The following is a 19,707-nucleotide window of genomic DNA, read 5'->3' as shown; positions in this document are numbered from 1 at the left end:
TCTTTTTATATTAGATTCAGTCACTTAGATGTGCAATACTTAGAGCACATCTAGACATGCAATACTTAAAGCACACCTAGATGTTCCCTACACATTTTTTTAGCAAAGTTGGTTCTGCCTCAACATGCCAATCGTCACACTGATCCGCCGCGTAGCAATGCTGAGATTGGAACTCGACAACGAACAAGCAACCCAACATCATTGATGGACGATGCCTAGAAAATATGTCGAACAATCCACACAGAGCTCGAGGATCGAGGAAGAGAGTTGGTCTTCGGGAGCCGACGTCTTCTTGCTGCGAGGTGCTAATGAGGAGGAGATTGAGGTGGCTCCACGCAACTGTGTAGCTTGCTGGGGGTGGCCTCGAGTCCAAGCCGCGCTCTCGAGACATCGCTAATGCAAGGGGCGTGGTGAATGACAGCATCAGGGTCTAGGACCTCGAGACGTGCCGGTGTGTCTACAACTATGAAGCATTGATACAACGATACGAGTACGACGATATGGGATACGACAATTTCTAACAACAGCAATACAACAATACGACGAGTATATATAAATAATTAATGAAATCTTTACCTCTTTATCTTTACCTAATAATAAAGCAAATTGGGTTTCTGGTCGTCCGTCATGGCATTTTTCAAAAAAGTACCTCTATTTCAGAGAATTTAACCCGCAATCCTGTTTTAAAACAAATCATTTTCCCGTATTTTACACAAAAGTCCCTGTATTTTCTTGAAATCAACCGCCGTCCGGATTTAAGTCACACCCGAACTGTTATTTTACATTTTTCAACCCCCCCCTCCCCCCGATGTTTTAGGTAATTCATCCGCGGATCATATTGAAGTCAAACAAATGCTTTTTTAAATCATCCATATCTTTTAAACCGTAACTTCGATTTGAACATGTTATATATGAAATTTGATTAGAAAAATATTTAGAATATGAATATGAGATTATTTTTACCTGTTAAGTAATTTTAAATATTATTTTGAAATATATTTAAATCAAACAAATGATTTTCTAAATTATCTGTATCTTTTAAACCGTAACTTCGATTTTAACATATTATATATGAAATTTTATTAGAAAAATGTGTGGAATCTAAATATGATGTTAATTTTACCTGTTAAATATTTTTAAAATATTGTTTTGGTAGAAAACTTATAATTTATAGCGCAAGATCCGTTTTTCTTTTGTACCGGCGGCGATCCGGATTACAAATAAACACCTCACTATAACAATATAGGAAAAAGAAAACATCGATAACTACACATTCATACCTCTGAAAAATGTCGCAGGGGAAAATAATAGATTTCTCATCGCGAGAGTGAGAGAAAGCGAGAGAGAGAGAGAGAGAGAGAGAGAGAGAGAGAGAGAGAGAGAGAGAGAGCGCGGGGGGAAAGAGAGATAAAGGGAGAGGGAGAGAGAGACGCCTTAGGATTAACCATATTCAAACACGTTTTGTTGTTGTTTTGTGTGAACACCGAGGCCATCGCCGGCGAGGATGAGAAGGAGGATAAGCGGCAACACAAATATGATGCCTCACAAAAATAAAGGAGATGGACCTATTGTGGTCTTGAGTAATGGTTGTTGGGTTAAGAGCTTGTGTTATGTTTTCTCTCCCGTTGCAACACAGGGCTCTTTTGCTAGTGACATGTAATAAAGACAAAATATAATAGAATGTGTGAACAAAGCAGTAACATCAACAAGCAATAGACATTACAGAGTACAGTAGACAGTATACACTAGACACAGGGACAGAGCCATGATTTGACCATAGGTGGGTGGGGGAGGGCGAATACAATGACACAAGAGAATTCTTTTCCGCTTGCCACTAATTTCTTATAAGAGGAAAAAAAAGATAGCAAATTTGAGCACTAATAAAAAGAACAATGACACAAGAGATGTAGATTAGTGGCATATTTTTTTGATTAAGAGCTTGCATATTATTTAAATTATGGTCTGGCTATTACCTTGGTTCTTGGAATCCTCATATTCACTCTTTCCGCTAAAGGGACATGCTTGAAACATTAACTACCTGATGCAATCAACGGTGAATAATTATTAGATATGATGTATTAACAAATTCTAAAGGTTTGAAATTAGATATGTTTTGCTTACCTCATGGCATCAATGGAATTTTTTAGCCTTAGCTAGGATTATACTTCTATAATTTGTTAAGACACTAACTAATCTCATTCGGCTCTCTCCTGAAGCCATGGTGGTTTAAAAAAAATATGAATGGATTCAGCTCTCTTCCTCTTCATGTCTACAAAAGCACAAGACAAATTTTAGCATGGTGCCTCTTACCGAGTGCGGATTTTTGGAGGCCGAGCTCCAGTGAGCTCGGTATTTTGAAAAAATCAAAAAGCGTATTTAAAAGTTCCAAAAAAATCTGAAAAAAATATCATGAAAACTTATATGTATTCCACAAGAACGTGTTAAATTTCGTCGAAAAATGTTGTGATTTGTAGGCTGTACAAAAATAACAAATTTCTGGCCCAATAACAAAAATAAAAGGCCCATTAAAAAATGTGTATTTGTCTTTTTCTTGTAGGCCACATGTAAACGTATAATACTGTGAAATTTTGCATATACATAGTATACATGTGCATGTGTGTTCAAAAAATAAATTTGGAATTTTTCGTGCTTCAGAAAAATAAAAAATCAAGGCACTAATTCATAAGCTCAACGGCTAAGATCTATTTTATACTCTTACCTCTCATGTGAAAAGAGGAGGTAAGAAGCACCATGTTAAAACTGCACAAACAAATAACTTGAGACATTATAATTGATTCTTAATGCCTAGAGTATGTATGATTATAACCAGAATGCTAGGCCCGTAAGGGTTCTCTTTTCCTGTTTTTTTTCGAACTTTTATTTACCGCTGCTATAAACATGACGCGTGTAGTTTGAGGAGGGCGCTGTGTAGATATTTAGCATGTGTTTTGCAAGGCGGTAGAACCTGTCCCAAACAGCAAGCGCTCAGATTAGACGGCACGTGCAAACATGTGTAATTGTTTCCGGTGTTGTCTTTGATTTGTCCCCACCCGCAACACCAAGACTCCCAATGGCGTCTGCGTCGCCTCCGAGGATGCCCCGGTAGCACCCATCTCCCCCCAACTCCTTCCTTCGGATGAGTCAATAGCTGACGGCGGCCATCGTGTCTGAGCTCATGTACACCCAGATTTGACAGGGAGCAGAACATGGATCTCAATTTTTGGCAGCTCTGTTCTAATGAAGCCAGCATGGTTAGGTAGTGCCCGTCAGGCACAACTTGCTCGTTTTCAGCATGAGGCGGAAGAAGATTATTTAGTTTTTTTTTTGTATGGACTAATCCAATGAGGATGCTGGGCAAGAAAATAGAAGGAATGTGGATCTCAAGACTGAAGAAAAGCAGGCCTCCTTGGTGGCTCTGTGCTCAGAAAAGCAGATTCGCAAAACTCCGATTTTTCGACAGCAACTCATCCGCCTCAGTCTCGTCTTTCGTTGACGGCAGAGCACCACGTAGCAGTGTTCGGGAGCGCATCTTTGCAAAAATCTATACAAGTATCAGAACCGGTTGTGGAGATGGGAATTAGGAAATCCCTAATTGCATATCTGAAACCATGACATTTTTCGTGGAAGGGCTGGGCGTTTCGGCACCAAGGGGCTCACCATAACTTTTGTTTCGCCAGCCTCGGACTCATATGTTCTTAACCAAGTAGGTCTATTTGTCTGTCTGACTCTGTTTTTTGGTATACCTGATTTTGATCAAGTGGAGTAACAAGAAGATTGTTTTATGAATGAAGGTGCAAGAACGGTTTGAGGTGGACATCAAGGAGCTGCATGAGCAGATTGACACTTCAACATACAGTAAGTGCCGCATACAAAGCTGGTGGGTTGTTTGAAATGTAATATGTCTCTGATATTACAGTGGCATCGTAGACGACGACCCCGACATTGCAAGGACGACGGAAGGAGAAGATGGAAGATGGGATCCTTGAAAGTTTGCTTCAAGTGATGTTGTTTTTTGCATGCCTACCTTGCTACTTAGGAGGCATCAGCAGCAGTTGTACCTTTTTTTAGTCTGAGAGAGATGTTTGTTTTGTTAATTAGGCAAAAATGAAAATGATTTTACTTGTGCTAGAATTGGATGGATGAATGTATGATGCATGGTTTTCTTTGAAATTTTAAAAAATCATTATATTTAGACAAAACTTATTTTTTTCAAACGTTGCAATATATCGTTAAATATTATATCTAATCCTGTAACACTCTAAAGTTTTCAAATTTTGCTTGCTTGGGTAATTTGATTTGGTTGAAGAATCTTTTTTGGATGAAATTCTAAACACTATTCAGAGAAATCAGCAGCTGCCTTTGTTCAAGAATGCAGTAATTCTCTGAACATTATTTTGTTTTTCTGTAGCAAGTTATTCTATTAGTACTGAACACTATGCAAGGAAAATCAGCAGCTGCCATTCTTCAAGAATGTACTAATTCTCTGAACATTGTTTTGTTTTTCTGTAGCAAATTATTCTATTAATACTAAATACTATGCAAGGAAAATCAGCAGCTGCCATTGTTTTAGAGAATGAGCTAATTCTTTGGAGAACATTTGTTTTTCTGTAGCAAATTATTGTATGAATTCTGAACATTGTTGAGAGAAATTGAGCTCTGAACATTGTTCAAATAACAGAGATAGAGCAGTCTGTGTATACATTGAGCATTAAGCTAGAAGAATTCTTAGCTAATTTTTGACGAGACATTGGTGTGCTGAATGATCTCTGTTACCCACCATAATTTATTTTTTATAATGATCTCTGTCCCATTTTAGTACTTGTGGTGTCATCTTCAATTTTGTCATAAATTAGGATTTTGTTTAGTTATAAATTTTAGGTTTCTAATCTGGTGCTTGCTACTCCTTTTGACCATTTTCAGTTGGCTATACTTATGTTGATCCATGTCTCTACATAAGTATAAGTATAGTCATAATCTCTACAGAGAGTTGGTGCTTGCTACTCCTTCGTAAGGGGCTGATTTGGATCCATATGTTTCATGCTATGGTTAGGTTTAACTTAATACTTTTGTTGTAGTTGCGGATGCTTGCAATAGAGGTTAATCATAAGTGGGATGCTTGTTCAAGTAAGAACAACACCCAAGCACCGGTCCACCCACATATCAAATTATCAAAGTATCGAACGTGAATCATATGAACGTGATGAAAACTAGCTTGATGATATTCCCATGTGTCCTCGGGAGCGCTTTTCCTATTATAAGAGTTTGTTTCGGCTTGTCCTTTGCTACAAAAGGATTGGGCCACCTTGCTGCACTTTGTTTACTTTTGTTACTTGTTGCTCGTTACAATTTATCCTATCACAAAACTATCTGTTACCACTTATTTCAGTAATTGCAGAGAATACCTTGCTGAAAACCGCTTATCATTTCCTTCTGCTCCTCGTTGGGTTCGACGCTCTTACTTATCAAAAGGGCTACTATAGATCCCCTATACTTGTGGGTCATCAGGACAGATAAAGGGAATTAGTTCCTTCTTCTTCTATATAAGAAAATATGATAGTCATAATAAATCTTATAAGATTAACACAGCTAGTCCAGAAAATTTAAGCATTACCGTGTTATTTTGGGGGCATTATGGCTTTTTATGGCCTGGCGGTCTGCACTTGGAACACTTCCTTACTGCTTTTTGTTTCTTAAGCTTATCAGAAACTTTTTCATACATGGTCTTTGGCCTATCACCAAGGTTGAAACCTTTTGTGCGTGACAACGGGGGGCCTCTCAAATCAAATGTTTGATGGACCTCAACACCACCCATGCTAGACGCACTGATTGTAGACATAATGTTTTAATGCAATTGCGTAGGGATGTGTAGGCCGCCATCCCCCTCCTGCCTGGCATCAACATTCAGCTGCTGATGATCATCAATACACTATCGCTTCCCACCTGAGAGTTGTTGTTCTTGGTGGAGCCGCTTGTCTAACCTGACTTTGTTTATTGCCTCACCGATTCCTTCCACGAACAGGTCATACGACCTGTCGTCCGTGCATTCGTTTGACAATGCATCGGACACCTGGCTCATGACTATAGAATGCCTGACTGTCAAGTGTGTTCTCCATCCATTTTGACCAATATTTCCATCCGTCATCATAGCCAACACATGCCCTGCACCTACTGTCCACCTAGGATTTATAAAGCTTTCAAGGAGGCTACTCAACCCAATGTGTCTTGCTACCGCTAGGACGTGGCAGCAATGCAAACCGTCCCGACTGAACTTGAAACATGAGCAGTGGTAGACATCATCAGGTGATATTGACACAGTGTATATCCTCTTTGAAAACTCTGCGTCCTGGTATTCGCACCGCCTTGTCACCGGAAATGTTCTTGTTTCACCAGCAGCAGTAACGACCTCAACTCTGTAAGTTATGGTTTTTTCATCTCTTCCACAAATTTGGCGTATATTGGTGGTGTGTATATCTTTGCAGCCTCTCTTTCCATAGGGTCGTAACTCCAGTAACATTGTTCTCTCAGTTCTGATTTCTCTCTCAGTCGATCAAGGTCGCTATGCTTCTTTTCCTGCACAATCTGGTACTGGTTGAAAAACGTCGCAATCGAGTCATCTCGGAGGACGTAGCCTTTGAACAGAGAGTTGGTGCTCTCGCTCCTCCCAGTTGATGACGTGAATGGGAAAATTTTGTCCATGTAGTACGCAGGGACCCACTCATCTCTGATTTCAAACAACCGCTTTAGGTGGGTTTCATCCTGAGCATCATGCTTCTCCAACAGAGCGTGCCATCCGCTCTCAAACTCTTCAGGCGTGAACGAGTTCCTGATTAGGCTCCAAAGATCTACATGCAAAGTTCCTCGGGCAGCAAAGAAAGTGACTAGTTTCTATTTCATTTTCCTCTGGATGTGCCACTTGCAGAAGTGGTGGTTGAGTGCAACATGACAGCACGTATAGCATTTCGCATTGCGACATCCTGGTCTGTTATTATGTTTTCGGGTGCAGACCCCCCCCCCCATCGACCTCAGAAATGCTCAAAACAGCCACTTGAATGTGTCTTCCTTCTCATCCTTTAACAATGCCGCACCAAACAGGACAGTCTTTCCATAGTTGTCCACACCAACCACAGGGGTAAATGGCATATTGTATTGGTTTGTGGAATAGGTGATATCAAAAGAGACAAACTGCCCAAACTGGTTGTACTTTGCTCTACTTATCTCACCTGTCCAAAACACACTTCTAACGATGTTGTGTGCGTCGACCTAGAGCTGGTAACTGAAACCTAGCATCTTATCCTCAACGCTCTTGGAAGTTTTCAGCAGCTCCTCAATGTCTTTGTTCTTGTGTTTAAGTCTTTTCTTTGCATTGTGGTTGCTCAGATACTTAGCATCAAAAGGTACTCCTCTGAAGCTCCCCATCATCCTCCTGAATATGGTCATCACTTTCCTGGGGGGCACTCTGCTCTCTTGAAGAATGTCAATCAATGCCTTGTCAGATTCAGACATCCTTTTGTGGCACTTCATAAACCTAACCAGCCACTCACTGGGAGCCAGCTCATGATTGTGCTCAAGCTTTGTGGATTTTATAACCCATCGTCCAGATTCTTCTTTCACTATTATCTTAACTGGACACATTGTCCTGTTGATTCTGGAAGTCATCCTCTTCCTCAACGCAGAATCCTTGCACGCATTCGCCCGACTCCGGTTACAGCTGAATGACTGCTTGTTTATGTGCTTTGAAACCCTCGACTCATATGTGGTGTCCCTTTTTACCGCAAAACCCATACGCCGGGCATATGAGGCGAAGAATAAGAATGCTTGGTCCATCGAATCAAACTCAAGACCTGGCTCCGGCGCAGGAGCTTCCATGATTTTTCGGACAGATGGATAATCACCATTACCAAACATTCGGTCCATATCATGTTCCTCGGCTGTCGGGGGCTCAGCTTAAAGTGCACTTTGAAGCTCTGGGTCTGCAGCCACACCATCAGTCTGTTCAACACCATCCAGCACTAAATCTCCCTGGTCCGTGGCTTGTTCAACACCATCCAGCACTAAATCTCCCTGGTCCGTGGCTACAGCTGCTCCATCCACCGGATTCGGGCCTTGCTGCGCCTGGTGGACTGCGGAAGCAACGTCTCCACCCTCAGCAAGCTCATCTTCATGTATATCCATAACCTGGGAAAAACATACAGATGCAATTCCTTTTTTCTGTAAGTATTTTTCTCTTTTTGATTATTTTTAGATAGGTACACCTCACAAACTTGGGCATTTTTTAAAACATCCCATAAGAGTCATAGTTCCCTTTTCTTCATACCTCATTCAAGTCGAAGAGTGGTGGCTGCCTTTGCTCATGTGACTATTGTATCCATGTCGAGAACATCATCAACCCAAGTGCCTGCTACATCGGGACCATCCTCATCTGCATCAATAGCCTGGGGGCGGCACATAGAAAAGCATTTGTGTTTATAAGCTCCATGGTGCCTGATGAACAAACACAAGTTGCATGCATGTTGTTTACTAGCAAAAAAGAGATAAAAATGTCACCATGTCTTAGTCGAGGCGGACGTCGTCGCGATAGCGACGACGGGACGCCAAGACGAGCCCGTGACACCACTGCCACCTTATCTATCTTAGGGTAACGCGAGTCGAGGCGGACGTCGTCGTGGTAGCAACGACGGACGCCGAGACGAGCACGTGACACCACTGCCACCCTGCCGAGACGAGCACGTGGCTAACGCGCGCGCGCGCGTCCCAAACCGCGCGCTCGGTTTCCGACCGGTTCGATCGGACAGCGTAACGACAATTCCACCGGCAGCCTATTCCCTTTCTTCGATCGATCCCGGTTGCAGCCTATTCCCTTTTCGCGAGTTTGGCCCTGCATTGGCCCAGTACCGTCCCTGGCCCTATAATTCCGGAATTCGGCCCATTCCCTTTCTGAGCCAGTGGTTTTTCAGGGACAGTTATGGGTGGGAAATTCCACTTTCAACCAAAATGAACTAGCACTTTCAACCAGAATGAATAGCTAATTTTACACAGAAAAATAAATTAGCCCGTTCCTCTATTCCCTTTCTATTGAAACTTTATAAGAAAATATTTTTAATACGAAAAATTGCGTACTCAATTGAATTGATCTACTGCTTCTTTGTTGAACAGAATGTTCACTAAATTGATCTACTATGAACAACTTTCAAAATTCAAAAAAAACAAAGCAAAACATATTTAAAAAAATGAATAAATTGTAAAATTGTGATTTTCTATGAAAACGTGAACATTTTTTCAAATTCTATATAATTTTTGAAAACTCTATTTTTTTTAATTTGTGGCACCCTAAGATAGACAGGGTGGAAGTGGTGTCACGTGCTTGTCTTCGCATCCGTCGTCGCTGCCGCGACGACGTCTTGCCTCGACTCCGTCACCCTAAGATAGAGAGGATGATACTGGTGTCACGTGCTTGTCTCGGCGTCCGTCGTCGCTGCCGCGAGGACGTCCGCCTCGACTCGAGTCACCCTAAGATAGGCAGGGTGGCACTGGTGTCACGTGCTCGTCTCGGCGTCCGTCGTCGCTGCCGCGACGATATTCGCCTCGACTCGTGTGACCCTAAGACAGGGTGTCATTTTTATCTCTTTTTTGTGAGTAAACAACATGCATGCAACTTGTGTTTTTTCATCAGGCACCATGGAGCTTATAAACACAAATGCTTTTCTATGTGCCGCCCACAGGCTATTGATGCAGATGAGGATGGCCCCGATGTAGCAGGCACTTGGGTTGATGATGTTCTCGACATGGATACAATAGTCACATGAGCAAAGGCAGCCACCACTCTTCAACTTGAATGAGGTATGAAGAAAAGGCAACTATGACTCTTATGGGATGTTTTAAAAAATGCCCAAGTTTGTGAGGTGTACCTATCTAAAAATAATCAAAAAGAGGAAAATACTTACAAAAAAAAGGAATTGCATCTGTATGTTTTTCCCAGGTTATGGATATACATGAAGATGAGCTTGCTGAGGGTGGAGACGTTGCTTCCGTAGTCCACCAGGCGCAGCAAGGCCCGAATCCGGTGGATGGAGCAGCTGTAGCCACGGACCAGGGAGATTCGGTGCTGGATGGTGTTGAACAGACTGATGTGTGGCTGCAGACCCAGAGCTTCAAAGTGCACTTGAACCTGAGCCCCCGACAGCCGAGGAACATGATATGGACCGAATGTTTGGTAATGGTGATTATCCATCTGTCCGGGAATTCATGGAAGCTCCTGCGCCGGAGCCAGGTCTTGAATTCGATTCGAGGGACCAAGCATTCTTCTTTTTCGCCTCATATGCCCGGCGTATGGGTTTTGCAGTAAAAAGGGACACCACATATGAGTCGAGGGTTTCAAAGCACATAAACAAGCAGTCATTCAGCAGTATCCGGAGTCGGGCGAATGCGTGCAACGATTCTACGTTGAGGAAGAGGATGACTTCCAGAATCAACAGGACAATGTGTCCAGTTAAGATAATAGTGAAAGAAGAATCTGGACGATGGGTTATAAAATCCACAAAGCTTGAGCACAATCATGAGCTGGCTCCCAGTGAGTGGCTGGTTAGGTTTATGAAGTGCCACAAAAGGATGTCTGAATCTGACAAGGCATTGATTGACATTCTTCAAGAAAGCAGAGTGCCCCCCAGGAAAGTGATGACCATATTCAGGAGGATGATGGGGAGCTTCAGAGGAGTACCTTTTGATGCTAAGTATCTGAGCAACCGCAATGCAAAGAAAAGACTTAAACACAAGAACAAAGACATTGAGGAGCTGCTGAAAATTTTCAAGAGCGTTGAGGATAAGATGCCAGGTTTCAGTTACCAACTCCAGGTCGACGCACACAACACCGTTAGAAGTGTGTTTTGGACAGATCAGATAGGTAGAGAAAACTACAACCAGTTTGGGCAGTTTGTCTCTTTTGATACCACCTATTCCACAAACCAGCACAATATGCCATTTGCCCCTGTGGTTGGTGTGGACAACTATGGAAAGACTGTTCTGTTTGGTGCGGCATTGTTAAAGGATGAGAAGGAAGACACATTCAAGTGGTTGTTTCGAGCATTTCTGAGGTCGATGGGGGGTCTGCACCCGGAAACCATAATAACAGACCAGGATGTCGCAATGCGGAATGCTATACGTGCTGTCATGTTGCACTCAACCCACCGCTTCTGCAACTGGCACATCCAGAGGAAAATGAAACAGAAACTAGTCAGTTTCTTTGCTGCCCGAGGAACTTTGAATGCAGAGCTCCGGAGCCTAATCAGGAACTCGTTCACGCCTAAAGAGTTTGAGAGCGGATGGCACGCTCTGTTGGAGAAGCATGATGCTCAGGATGAAACCCACCTAAAGCGGTTGTTTGAAATCAGAGATGAGTGGGTCCCTGCGTACTACATGGACAAAATTTTCCCATTCACGTCATCAACTGGGAGGAGCGCGAGCACCAACTCTCTGTTCAAAGGCTACGTCCTCCGAAAAGACTCGATTGTGACGTTTTTCAACCAGTACCAGATTGTGCACGAAAAGAAGCATAGCGACCTTGATCGACTGAGAGAGAAATCAGAACTGAGAGAACAACATTACTGGAGTTATGACCCTATGGAAAAGAGAGGCTGCAAAGATATACACACCACCAATATACGCCAAATTTGTGGAAGAGATGAAAAAAACCACAGCTTACAGAGTTGAGGTCGTTGCTGCTGCTGGTGAAACAAGAACATTTCTGGTGACAAGGCGGTGCGAATACCAGGACGCAGAGTTTTCAAAGAGGATATACACTATGTCAATATCACCTGATGATGTCTACCGCTGCTCATGTTCCAAGTTCAGTCGGGACGGTTTGCATTGCTTCCACGTCCTAGCGGTAGCAAGGCACATTGGGTTGAGTAGCCTCCCTGAAAGCTTTATAAATCCTAGGTGGACAGTAGCTGCAGGGCATGTATTAGCTATGATAACGGATGGAAATGTTGGTCAAAATGGACAGAGAACACACTTGACAGTCAGGCATTCTATAGTCATGAGCCAGGTGTCCGACGCATTGTCAAACGAATGCACGGACGACAGGTCGTACGACCTGTTCGTGGTAGGAATCGGTGAGGCAATAAACAAAATCAGGTTAGACAAGCGGCTCCGCCAAGAACAACAACTCTTAGGTGGGAAGCGACGGTGTATTGATGATCCTCAGCAGCTGAATGTTGATGCCAGGCAGGAGGGGGATGGCGACCTACACATCCCTACTCAAGTGCATCAAAACATTATGTCTACCATCGGTGCGTCTAGCATGGGTGGCGTTGAGGTGCATAAAACATTTGATTTGAGAGACGCCCCGCTGTCAGGCACAGAAGGTTTCAACCTTGGTGATAGGCCAAAGACCATGTATGAAAAGGTTTCTGATAAGCTTAAGAAACAAAAAGCAGTAAGGAAGTGTTCCAAGTGCAGGCTGCCAGGCCATAAAAAGCCACAATGCCCCCAAAATAACCCGGTAATGCTTAAATTTTTTGGACTAGCTGTGTTAATCTTATAAGATTTATTATGGCTATCATATTTTCTTATATAGAAGCAGAAGGAACTAATTCCCTTTATCTGTCCTCCAAAAATAGGCGACATAACAAGGCGCCGTGGGCTGGACCAAAGCTACGAGATGCATAGGATGCTACGGGAAAAAAGGAGGCAATTATCGTATTGGGGCACATTTGTTTTTTGCATGGTGGGCGCAGAGAAAAATGATGAGCATTTTTACTTGTGTGTATGTTACTGAACCTGATACTAGCATGAAGAACAGTGGACAAAAAAGGAAGTATCTTGTAAGGCCTGTGTTGTCGTTTTAGTGTGAAAGACTGCCTATAAAAAGATAATTATGCTGTAAGATATTGACATTTACGCTGTAAGTTATTAACCTATGAAAATTCAGTGAAAGAAAGAAATAAAAGGATGGTCTTCAAATGATGTTACCATTGCTTAGTTACCTTTGTGGAGCTTTCAATGGATGTTTTTCATCTTACTTATCCCTGGATAGGTTAGATTCTCTATGCAGATATGTCAACCTGAATACCATCGCTGTTGTTCTGTTGTTCTTGTTGTCTGAAAATCAATTTCTCTTCCTACACAAAAGCACAATAAAAACTTAGGGGTAGCGAGAAAATGAGTTGTTCCTTTATGCTAAAAAGGAGGTAAACTGATGTAAAATAAGGGCAGCTGCTGATTTCCTTAAACAATGGTCAAAAGCAGTACCAGGAATAATGACAGCTGCTAAAAGGAGGTAAACTGATGTAATATAACTCAGCTCCGGAAGGACTAATCTGGAGCTGAGTTCTGTCTTGTGGGTCTGTTTCAACTCCGACCTGCAAAATGGTCAAAGTAGCAAGCACCAGATTAGAAACCTAAAATTTATAACTAAACAAAATCCTAATTTATGACAAAATTGAAGATGGCACCACAAGTACTAAAATGGGACAGAGATCATTATAAAATAAATAAATTATGGTGGGTAAGAGAGATCATTCAGCATACCAATGTCTCGTCAAAAATTAGCTAAGAATTCTTCTAGCTTAATGCTCAATCTATACACAGACTGCTCTATCTCTGTTATTTGAACAATGTTCAGAGCTCAATTTCTTTCAACAATGTTCAGAATTCATACAATAATTTGCTACAGAAAAACAAATGTTCTCCAAAGAATTAGCTCATTCTCTGAAACAATGGCAGCTGCTGATTTTCCTTGCATAGTATTTAGTATTAATAGAACAATTTGCTACAGAAAAACAAAACAATGTTCAGAGAATTAGTACATTCTTGAAGAATGGCAGCTGCTGATTTTCCTTGCATAGTGTTCAGTACTAATAGAATAACTTGCTACAGAAAAGCAAAATAATGTTCAGAGAATTACTACATTCTTGAACAAAGGCAGCTGCTGATTTCTCTGAATAGTGTTTAGAATTTCATCCAAAAAAGATTCTTCAACCAAATCAAATTACCCAAGCAAGCAAAATTTGAAAACTTTAGAATGTTACAGGATTAGATATAATATTTAATGATATATTGCAACGTTTGAAAAAAATAAGTTTTGTCTAAATATCATGATTTTTTAAAATTTCAAAGAAAACCATGCATCATACATTCATCCATCCAATTCTAGCACAAGTAAAATCATTTTCATTTTTGCCTAATTAACAAAACAAACATCTCTCTCAGACTAAAAAAAGGTACAACTGCTGCTGATGCCTCCTAAGTAGCAAGGTAGGCATGCAAAAAACAACATCACTTGAAGCAAACTTTCAAGGATCCCATCTTCCATCTTCTCCTTCCGTCGTCCTTGCAATGTCGGGGTCGTCGTCTACGATGCCACTGTAATATCATGTCATGGACAAAAAACAAATCAGAGACATATTACATTTCAAACAACCCACCAGCTTTGTATGCGGCACTTACTGTATGTTGAAGTGTCAATCTGCTCATGCAGCTCCTTGATGTCCACCTCAAACCGTTCTTGCACCTTCATTCATAAAACAATCTTCTTGTTACTCCACTTGATCAAAATCAGGTATACCAAAAAACAGAGTCAGACAGACAGATAGACCTACTTGGTTAAGAACATATGAGTCCGAGGCTGGCGAAACAAAAGTTATGGTGAGCCCCTTGGTGCCGAAACGCCCAGCCCTTCCACGAAAAATGTCATGGTTTCAGATATGCAATTAGGGATTTCCTAATTCCCATCTCCACAACCGGTTCTGATACTTGTATAGATTTTTGCAAAGATGCGCTCCCGAACACTGCTACGTGGTGCTCTGCCGTCAACGAAAGACGAGACTGAGGCGGATGAGTTGCTGTCGAAAAATCGGAGTTTTGCGAATCTGCTTTTCTGAGCACAGAGCCACCAAGGAGGCCTGCTTTTCTTCAGTCTTGAGATCCACATTCCTTCTATTTTCTTGCCCAGCATCCTCATTGGATTAGTCCATACAAAAAAAAAACTAAATAATCTTCTTCCTCCTCATGCTGAAAACGAGCAAGTTGTGCCTGACGGGCACTACCTAACCATGCTGGCTTCATTAGAACAGAGCTGCCAAAAATTGAGATCCATGTTCTGCTCCCTGTCAAATCTGGGTGTACATGAGCTCAGACACGATGGCCGCCGTCAGCTATTGACTCATCCGAAGGAAGGAGGAGGGGGGAGATGGGTGCTACCGGGGCATCCTCGGAGGCGACGCAGACGCCATTGGGAGTCTTGGTGCTACGGGTGGGGACGCACGGCGGGAGGTCGAGCCCGGGGAGGAGACGCAGGAGCAAGGCGGAGCACACGCCGGAGAGCCACCGCCTCGTCGTATTGGCCGCTGCTGTCCCTGGACATCACGACGCTCGTGCGGGCGCGGCGCCTCGCCGTATTGGCTGCTGCCGCCCTTGGACCTCGTGGCGCCCGTGCAGCCGCGGAGCCTCGCCTTATTGGCTGCTGCCGCCCTTGGACCTCGCGGCGCCCGTGCAGCTGCGGAGCCTCGCCGTATTGGCTGCTGCCGCCCTTGGACCTCGCGGCGCCCGTGCAGCCGCGAAGCCTCGCCGTATTGGCCGCTGCCGCAAGGTCGGAATCGATCGCTCCCGCGATCGATCGCCAAGGAGTCGTTCGCGGGTCCACATTAGTTTCCATTTAATTTTCTTGTAAAACAAACCCCACCCTGAAATCTAGCAGCAATAAAACTGCAAGTTTAATAATTTTTTATTTTTTTCTCATGTATACATACTCAACTTTATACTAACTTTAATACAAAGTTGAGTTATCTATTTTAGAACGGAGGGAGTATATCTTACTCAAGGAAGATTTCTGCTTCCACTAGGTTTCAATTTTTTTGTGTGCTTCCAGTACATATTAAATTTGTTTCGACCCAACTAAAATTCATGTTAATTTAACAATTTATCTTTTTTTGCAAGAGAATTTAACAATTTATCTTGCTTTTACTAAAACAAAAAATGTTTTGATTGCCACCTTTTTTTGTCATGAAGCATATTTTGCTTCTAGTGTTACTCGTCGTTAATCTGACGGTACCAAAGTTTCCTTCAATTTAACAGAAAGTATGCTTCCATTTTAATTAGGAATTTCTTTTACCCAAATTATTTCCAAATATATGCTTCCGATATTCAGAAACTTTCTATATCATGTATGTTTCCATGTACGCATGATGCTTTCCTTTCATTCCATTCTTATTCAGATCATATGCTTTTTTTGACATGTTCCTATCATATGATAAACATGCTTCAAACACACTACAATCCATGTTTCAATTCATGACCACATTTTTCTCCAAGCACTGGCGTGATCCATTTTCTGCAATGAAACACGAGGGGGTGTGTTTCGAAGCATAATTTTATTATGTCTGAAGCATGAAAATGCAATACCAAAAACACAGATGCATTTTATTTGCTAATGAGCCATACGAAGCATAGCACTACTGGAAAATTCGTCGTTACCGAGTTCTTTCGTATTTGCCAAGTACTAGGACACGGGATCACGGAAAAAGGTAAGTAAGCCGAGTGCGGCTCTCGGCAAAGAGCAGCACATGTCACACGCTCGTGTTTGCCAAGCGTCTAACGCAAAGAGCTCGGCAAACAAATAACACTCGGTTTATTTGATCTATGTCGAGAACCTTTTCTATGGCACACGGCAAACAAGTGCAAGGTAGCACGGCGGTTTGCGCTTGACGGCTACGTCACGTATAATCCACCTATGCCGAGATTCGCCGTGAAGCACTCGGCAAACAATTTACTGTAATACCTTTTTTCTTCACAGTAATTGTTTGCCGAGCTCCAATGAAGAAGCACTCGACAAATTATTTAAGTAATTTCTTTTTCACCTATGACATATATCTTTGCCAAGATCTCCAGTCCACAACCCGGCATACTAGAGTCGGGTCATGCCACTGTTCCCAAGTACCACTGTTCTCGGAAAAAAGCTGCCAGTGGCAGCATAGCTCAGGCACAACCTTTCCTGAGTGCCTCAGATCTCTGAAAAGAGCTGCCAGTGACAGCGTAGCTCAGGCACCACCTTTGTCGAGCACTGTCCTCGAGAAAGCCCTATGTCACCGAGTGTTGAACTCGGCAGAAGGTGACAACACAGTGGAGATCTTTCTGTATGTTCAGTCCTAAATCCCTGCAATTGACATACAACACATATATCACACAACACATATGGCACATCATTAAGGCTCAAAGTGACATCACATACGAATTAGACTCATGTATCACAACCATAGCTCACGACTAGTTCACGACATAGCTCATGACATAGTTCACTACATAGTCACGACGCGAGCACTTCGCATGTTGAGTACACTAGATGACCCGTTGCGCCAATGGCACAAAGGGCGAGTGAGCCATGTATTGAAACACCATACCATAAATAATAAAATCATAGATTGAAACATATGAAAATAAATAATTACTGTTAATAGATAGATACTCCCTCTGTTCCTAAATATTTGTCTTTTTAGAGATTTCAACGAGTGACTACATACGAAGCAAAATAAGTGAATTTATTCTAAAATGTGTCTATATACATCCGTATGTGGTATCCATTTGAAATCTCTAGAAAGACAAATATTTAGAAATGGAGGGAGTACTTAGTAACGATAACATATTGTTCTAAGAAGCTTACGATCGATTCTTTACAGTGTTATAACCAATAAAAGTAGATTGCGAGATACATCATATAGGCGATTGTGGTTATGAAGTGATGAACGTGTTCGCCAGAACCATCGCCTGTTGCGGCTGAGAAACTAATAAACTGGGTACAAAAGATGGTGGTGAGAAGCCCATGTTCTCCCAGATCGAGTATATCCTGGTCCTAAATGGTGTATCCAAGCTTCCCCATGTCATGCTTAAGTACTAATCACTTGTATACTGTGACATGGACCACTGATATCTGAAATATATATGAAAAGATCCATCAGGGCCCAGGAAATATATGCCCTCGTAAAAGTAAAAGAATGTCACTGCTATTTAAAAAAAGATCCGCACTAATAGAAGGAGGCTGAGGAGAAGCAGAATAAACAAAGTAAACACCCGAAAAATAAGAACAGAGCATCTTCAACATTACCTAGGTACTCATTCAGAAAATCAGAAGCACCTAAAGTAACAACTGAAAAAGTGTCCTGAAATAGAATCCTAGACAAGAAGCTATAAGCATAAATAACAACCAAGGCAAAATCAAAGAAATAAGAATATATGCATCACATAATACTTTTAGGTGACCACGTGTATTGTACAACTATGAGGTAGGTGTCGTACAATCGGTAGATGTGAAAGACTTGCATCACAATTATATATATATATATATATAGGACAAATTTTATCTACAAGCAGTGGTAGTTACCTCCTAATTATCTGTGTGCCACGTGTCCTTCTACACCGATGTGCAAACGGGTTAGTGGATGAATAGTGATCCATTAACATTTCACTTTCAGTAGTTAGTTGAACAACACGCTAGTAGCCCGACCGCATGCACCGCATATCACTGCGTGGATAAGTGCTAGCTGCTTTTTTAAACACCGGATAAGGGTTAGTTAGCGTGACTTACGTACTGCACCAACTAATATTCGGAACATCCTCTTGTTCCTTTATGGTATATCTGTACCTTACATATTCTACCCCCGCTGGATAGTCTCAATATACATACTCCATACACTATATATAGTATACTTGTCCAGCTATATTATAGGTACATACTATATACTTCAGAAAAAGTAGAATATATATACTCCATATATACTCTATATACAGTATATTCGTCGAGCTATGTTATACATACTATATACTTCAGAAAAAGTAGAATATATATAATCCATAGTCATATAGATTATGAAAAGTATGATGTATGCCTTACAGTTGTTGGAGGCATGGTGTATAGAGTATGTACGCTCTTAAATTGGAGTATAGAGTATGATGTTTAATTGAGGTTTACAGTATTAAGACAAGGATCGAGTATATCAATGGAATTAAAAAGAGAGCGTATGTATACGTAATAGTAGTATGTTAGCGTGCATTCCGTGGAATTTCCGAGGCACTCTCACATGAAGGCATATAGTATGTATATTAGAGAAAGGGAGTATGTAGATTACAAAAAGAGACTATATGTAAGAAAAGTAGTATGGAGTATAATAATTAAAAGGTAGTATGTAGTATTATCTCGCGAAAAAAAGTATGTAGTATTATCTCTTGCTACAAGAAATATAGTATGTAGTATTATCTCTTGCTACAACAAATTAAAGATACGGAGCCAACATATACACATTGATGTACTACACAGATAATGTAAGTAGTTCATCCATGATTCTATCGACCTCTACGTGACATCGAATGATCATATACAATTTATTCTGTTGTTTCCCTCCGGTCATGTGCCCATCTTATCATCCCTGAACTTTGTTTAGCAACTCTCAATCTGTGATCGGACGTATACGTTGGTGCAGCCGCCGCCGCCATGCTGGAGCAATCACGTCCCTCTACCATGTGTCTCCACTTCTCACCATCATCAGGTATGTCAGAAGTGCCGGAGCAGTACTGAACAGTACGTGGTGCAAGTGCGGAGCCAACATAGTTGGTGGATGTCGTCGGCGTCGCCACGGCCACAGATCCGATGGCGATGTACTTTGAAATGTTGAAAAGTATCCAACAAAATATAAAAGAATTAGTATTAGCATTTGGTAGCCCGGC

General features: G+C 41.8%; 2 long non-coding RNA genes across 3 annotated transcripts; one reads left to right on the top strand and one right to left on the bottom strand.

Annotated features, from left to right (window-relative positions):
- Positions 1 to 3,116: 3,116 nt before the first annotated feature.
- On the top strand, positions 3,117 to 4,897 carry LOC119298008. Its single transcript, XR_005145786.1, has 3 exons — positions 3,117 to 3,703; positions 3,792 to 3,855; positions 3,917 to 4,897. It is a non-coding gene; the product is annotated as an uncharacterized LOC119298008 (long non-coding RNA).
- Positions 4,898 to 13,557: 8,660 nt separating this feature from the next.
- Positions 13,558 to 15,578, bottom strand: LOC119298007. 2 transcript variants are annotated; one of them, XR_005145785.1, is made up of 4 exons: positions 15,196 to 15,578; positions 14,595 to 15,110; positions 14,443 to 14,506; positions 13,558 to 14,358 (listed from the first exon to the last, which is right to left on the bottom strand). It is a non-coding gene; the product is annotated as an uncharacterized LOC119298007 (long non-coding RNA). The 2 variants fall into 2 exon arrangements; XR_005145784.1 differs by having other exon boundaries at positions 14,595 to 15,572.
- Between the last annotated feature and the right edge of the window lie 4,129 nt (positions 15,579 to 19,707).

The sequence above is a fragment of the Triticum dicoccoides genome, chromosome 5A (assembly GCF_002162155.2).
Source record: "Triticum dicoccoides isolate Atlit2015 ecotype Zavitan chromosome 5A, WEW_v2.0, whole genome shotgun sequence".
Classification (NCBI taxonomy): domain Eukaryota; kingdom Viridiplantae; phylum Streptophyta; class Magnoliopsida; order Poales; family Poaceae; genus Triticum; species Triticum dicoccoides.
Note: the sequence above shows the minus strand (reverse complement) of the source record. Positions and strands in the feature narration are given on the sequence as shown.